The sequence below is a fragment of the Phascolarctos cinereus genome, unplaced genomic scaffold, assembly GCF_003287225.1.
Source record: "Phascolarctos cinereus isolate Bilbo 61053 unplaced genomic scaffold, phaCin_HiC Scaffold_5;HRSCAF=322, whole genome shotgun sequence".
Taxonomy (NCBI): Eukaryota; Metazoa; Chordata; class Mammalia; order Diprotodontia; family Phascolarctidae; genus Phascolarctos; species Phascolarctos cinereus.
Window position 1 is genome coordinate 180777165 of NW_027555958.1, and position 6176 is coordinate 180783340.

A 6176-nucleotide genomic window follows, 5' to 3' on the forward strand; every position below is an offset into this window, starting at 1 on the left:
AATTATAGGAAAATTATTGAATTACCTGACACTAAAAGGTCTGGATGTATACCTAAGTGGGCTGTGTAAGCAGTGCTTTTCTGGTAGATTTATAATGAAGGAAGAAAAAGGATTGAAATGACTCAGAAAGTGGGTATCATCTAGTTGGAACAAACATTTTATTCCAATTCTTAATGGCAGTATATTCCCTTGCTTTCAGTAATTTTCAGTTATTTTGGAGTTTCAAAAGACAGAAAGGTTTAATAGACTAATTAGATAATTAACCAATAACTAATTAATTTAATAGACTAATTAGGAGGTCCCCCTCAAATATATTAAAGATTGCAAATGTGTCATTAAAAAGGGAATTGCTGACATAATATATATGGGAAATGAGTTTTCTAAGATAATGATAGATCAACTGGGGATGCTATCACAAGGACACAGGTTTTATATCTACATCTACATCTATATCTATATCTATATCTATGTCTATATCTATATCATCTGTATCTATATCTATGTAAATATATGTTTTACCTTCAGATGTCTGTCTTAATAGACTCAACAGCTCAGAGCCACAATTTCAAGAGACCCTCATGTTACTCTCTTTATTATGATAAGAATGAGTTTAAGGCTAAATCTCATCAAATGATTTCAGAAATGCTGTTTCTGTAAATTTAAAGGATTGAAGATGTGCCTTTACTGAAATTCTAGCAATAGCATTTTTTCGACATTGGCTTCAGGCCAAGATCATGAGACCTTCATCAGATCAAGGGATTTCCACTTGCCAGGAGAGAAAAGGTTTTAGCTCATACATAAGTGTTATATGGAAATAAGAGTATTATTTTTTATAGAAAATATATGATTTTTTATTATCATAAAGAATAGCATTTTAAAATATATGGACCAAGTAACATTCTTAATTATGGGTACTGTCCAAGGAAAATTTGAAAGTCCAATTGGGGGAGGGATCAAGAAAGGGGAGGTTGAATTGTTCTCCTTTGGTTGCCTATTAATTAATTTAACAGGATCATTGTCTAATTATTTCTATTTCTTATGCAGACAAGTATAAAGTTGTGATTTTTAAAAGCTATCTGAATGATTAGCTTGTTTTATTTGTAGTGTTACAAGAGCGCTAAGTTTGAGATAAAAACAGATATTAGACAAAAATATTACCCAATTACAGATTTATTCACTCTATTCAGTTATCCAACATATCAATTTGCCTTTTATAATCACATTCTAATTAATGTATTTTTAACTCAATTTATTGATAAAGTATTATGATGTGAATAATCCTTCAAGGTTTACATTTAACTTTAAAATATAGTCTGAGAATAACCAAGACTGCACTGTGAAATACACGCACACACATATACACACAACATAGAGCACTCCCCTGCCTGCAACATTCCCTGTCAGTGATATCTCCTTACCTTTTATTTTATTTTTAATTTTCTTTTTTATTGTGAATTTATTTATTTATTTTTAATTTATTTTTAATTTAATTTAATTTTTTTTTGTGAGGCAATTAGGGTTAAGTGTCATAAACAGCTCATAAGTGTCAAATATCTGAGGCCAGATTTGAACTCAGGTCCTCCTGACTCCAAGGCCAGAGCTCTATCCACTACACCATCTAGCTGCCCTTTTTATTGTGAATTTAATAATCATCAAGAAGCACAGAGAATGAGATCTGTGTAAGAAACTGTGAACTTTTCTTATGCACATTTAAAAAAGTACATTATGTATATTATATAAATATATAATTTAATAAGGAAATAACAAAACTGCTCTATTTGTGTCCTCTTCTGAACTTTAAAACATTTTTCTTTTTGCATTAAAAAAAGTTTTACTGACATCTTTTTTTGGTCATATATATCACAACCCACTAACCTATCACTCTCATGTCCCTACTCTCAGAAGTCCTTCTTTATAACAAATGTGTTAAGCCCAGTAAAACAAAGCCATGCGTTGGCCAAGACTGAGAATACATATCTCATTCTGTACCTCAGACCTCTTCGAATACTTTCCCCTTTTCTTACATCCCTTCTCCTTTCATTTCTCTTTCACTGTCCCCAGACCCCCAACCAACCCCCTACCTCCCACCCCCTCCCCACCCTCCCCAGAAAAATTTGGGCAATGAAAAAAAATTATCAAGAAAAATGTCTACTGAGCTTCCCTGAATATTTGCTGCTGGTCTGCTATGGAATTCTCCCCCTCTCCCCACTTTTTCCAACATGGTAGTCATTCTAGGAGATGGATTGGGGAAATCAATCTAGTTGGAGGAACAAGGCCCATACTCCTCAGCTCCTGCCTCTCAGTGTCTGAAGAAATTCACGTTGGAAGCTCTAGCAGCTAGGTGCTGCTGACTGACACATAATTATGGGGGGCAGAAAAATGGAGAAGTGTCAGTAAAGTCAATATTATTGAGACCACTGTCTCTCCAAATAATGTAAGTAAAAGACATTCCTAGGACACGGCCAATTACTACATATTCTCTCTCTCTCTCTCTCTCTCTCTCTCTCTCTCTCTCTCTCTCTCTCTCTCTCTTCTCTCTCTCTCTCTCTCTCTTCCTCCCTCCCGTCCTCCCTCCCTCCTTCTCTCTCTCTCTCATCACAAATGTGTTTTTTTTAATTAGCTGGTGAATTCAAAGTTTGAATATATAGCCTTCAGTTCAATCTCATTTTAGTTTGTGGTTAAGTGCAAAAAAAGTTGTTGTTATTATTATTCTACATTTTTTGCTAACTTGAGATGGTGAAATGCCTCTTGGAGCTGAATGGTAGGGGTGTGTGTCTCCTAGAGAGCTCCTTCCAGTTCCTTCTGTGACTTTGGCCTGTAAATTAGCCTGTGAAGTGGTGTTTATTGCTGAGTGGGGAGGTTAAGACAGCCTAATTGTATGTTTGTACGGGAGAAAACATCAGGCCAGACCTTAAGCAATTTCCCTGTCCCTCTGCCCCTTGTGTGATCTAGATACAGTTTAGAAAAAATGAGGAGATGAGATGGCCTGTCCTCACCACCAAGCTAAATTGCTATGGACTTTAATTTAATTAGAAATACTGTTTCAACAAAGGGGAATATTTCCATCTTCCTACATTGCCCAAGGTGAACAAGGCATAGCATGTGGTGGCCTGGGCATTTTGATTCTAACATATGGGATTCTTATCCACCTCCTCACCACCACATACCATTTTCCCCTTTCTCTGTTTGAAGCAGCGTTTCTCTATATGATGGGAGAGAAGCAGCAGGCTTCAAGTTAGCATCCTATTACTTGGTGCAGTTTTAAAAGATTAAAATGCTGCCTTTCCCTAGGGACTATTTTTCCTTCTCTTAAGAAGGATACAGTGAATGAAAACCAGAATGAGACCAGCAGGTCAATGTCTTTAAAGCTGGTCATAAAAATGTATCACAACAAAAAAGTCCAGTGGGTACCAATCATGGGCTCAAATACCCCTGGCTTTGTTCTTGGACACTTCTTTGTCACAAGGGCAGAAATACTTCTGTTTCTCTTCAAAAGCATGAGGTTTGCATTTTTCATGTGCGGCCACATGCTGAAGACTTACGATGCATAGGTTCAATTTCCTTCGAGTAAAGGGAAAAAAAAAAGATACCCTTCATATCTTCTCTCACTCACCTAGAAACGTGTGTTATAATTGAAATTATAACCAGGGAAAAAGACTTCTCTATGAAGTAACAACTTTGAGGGCTTGGCCTAGTTCCAAGTTACTGCACTCTCATTTAGAAATTGGGGCAGCTAGGTGTCGCAGTGGATAGAGTGCAGGGCCTGGAATCAAGAAGACCTTAGTTCAAATCTGACCTCTGGTAAGCTGTGTGACCCTGGGCAAGTCACTTAACCTTGTTTGCCTCAATTTCCTCATTTGTAAAATGAGCTGGAGAAGGAAATGGCAAACCACTCCAGTACCTTTGCCAAGAAAAATCGCAAATGGGATTACAGAGAGTTGGACTCAACTGAATAACAACAATGACATTTAGAAATTGTTCATGATTGAGTTGTCCTCATCAGAAGGCAGTTTCCCAGACGCTCAACAAGCTACTCTCCCTACTCATCCTATTTCTACTGGTTCCATTTCTAGGTGAAATAATCTATTTTTTTATACTACATCTTTCAGGGATCTATCATGTCTATCTCCCTTCACTTGAATCAGATTTTACATTTGCAATATAGTAAAACTTTCTTATAGACCACTTCTGTACCTTCTGCTATCTGTATCTTTCTCACTGTTCTTGGCAGTAGATTATCAAAATATTCCATTTGACATGGATACTAGAAGGATGGAGAAGCAGTGAATGGAGGAGGTTGGAAGATATTCCATCATTCATTCATTCATTCATTTATTTATTTATTCATTCATTCATTCATTCATTCATTTATTTATTTATTCATTCATTCATTTATTTATTAAGGCAATTGCGGTTAAGTGACTTGCCCAGGGTCACACAGCTAGTAAGTGTCAAGTGTTTGGTCTGATGCTGGATTTGAACTCAGGTCCTCCTGACTTCAGGGCCAGTCCTCTATCCATTGCGCCACCTAGCTGCCCCTCTTTATTATTATTTTTTTAAAGAGCCTAAATCCCTTCTACTACTTTTTAGAATGTTTTTCAGACTACTCCAGAATAATACTTGTAAAGGTTGTAAGCCTGGGAGAGAGGAACTCAGTAGAATGACAAAGGATTACCTTGATAGTAATTCCAAGTTCAGGTCCCTTCTGGGGTAGGGAGAAGGTGAGAGAGGGGAATGTTTTAGGTTTGTGTATTTATTCTTGGCTTCTAGGGAGCATGTGTCATGTATGTTCTGTAGGGGTAAAATAAAGGTTGGTTTATACTTGATCCTCTATACACTGAGTACCTACTGGGTCACTCAATGTCCTGAAATGGGAAGCTGAGGATCCTATTATCCACATTTGGAGAAATCTGCACATGACCTGTGCCTAAACTTTATATTGGAGATTTCCATGGAGCAAAATTATTGGGTGGGAGCAAAAAAGCTAAAAGGAGAAAATGACCTTCATGGGATCAGTCCCCAGAATTGGATCTAATGTGTGTGAGCCCAGAATCTTGGGAAGCCCTGAGACATTTGGCGTATCCATTCTTTTGCTCCTTTCCTCAGTAAGACAGGCTGATACAGTATAGGCAATTGTCAAAAGTATAGTAGGGGGACAAGAGAAAGGAATTACTTTCTAAACCACATTAGTTTCTTTTCTTTTCCTTTTTTGGATAGCACTTGTTAATCAGCTAAAGTAAAAGAATTTTATGACTTCAAAGTTTTTCTGTCTAGTTCAAGTCCCAATAGTTGTTTTTGCCATTAATTACCTGTATGATACTGAACGTGTCATTTTATTTCTCTGGGACTCAGATTCCTCATTTGCAAATGAGAGGGGTGAATGAGAGCTCTAAAACTTAAAGGCAACAGGGAATAGTGGGGAAAGTACCGGATTTGGAGTCGGTTGAACAAGGTTTAAGTGTTTCAGTCATGTGACCTTGGGAAAGTTAGTTAATTTTTTTTTAAAGTTATTTAATTTTTAATGAAATGAGAGGGTTGCAGTAGATAATCTCTATGGTCTCTTATAGCTCTAAATCCTATGTTCTCTCTAAATTTCAGTTTCCCAACCTATAAAATGACAATAATAATACTTCTACATACCTCTCATGGCTATTACGAGCATCAAATGAAATAATGTATATAAAATGTTGTAAACTTTCAAGTGCTATTACAAATGTTTGCTGTTATTAATGAGAAGCAGAATGGCTTTGGGGTTTGAAGGCCAACCATAGAGTCAGGAAGATTTGGGTTTAAGTCCTGTTTTTGACATATACTGGTTGTGTGACCATGGTCAAGTGTCAGTGCCCTAGGCGATTCTCAAGACTATAAAGTACAGAGGAGTCGCCAGTCTATATTGTGGAAGATGTTTCTACCCTGGGAGTTCCCTTTACTGATGAAATCTAGGGTTCAAAGCCCTCTACCTCCCGTTCCACCTGACTAATGATAATGATATCCATCCCAGCTCTAAAAACCTTAGATTTTATGTTACTGGGAATACATCATTGCTGGTGAAAATTGCTATGCTTCCAGAAGGGCTTGATAAACTCTAACGCCTTCCCTCTATAACTTGATATTTCATCGCTCATAGCTGAAAATTACTCTGGCCTCTTGGGATGACCTATTATGTTGCTAATGCA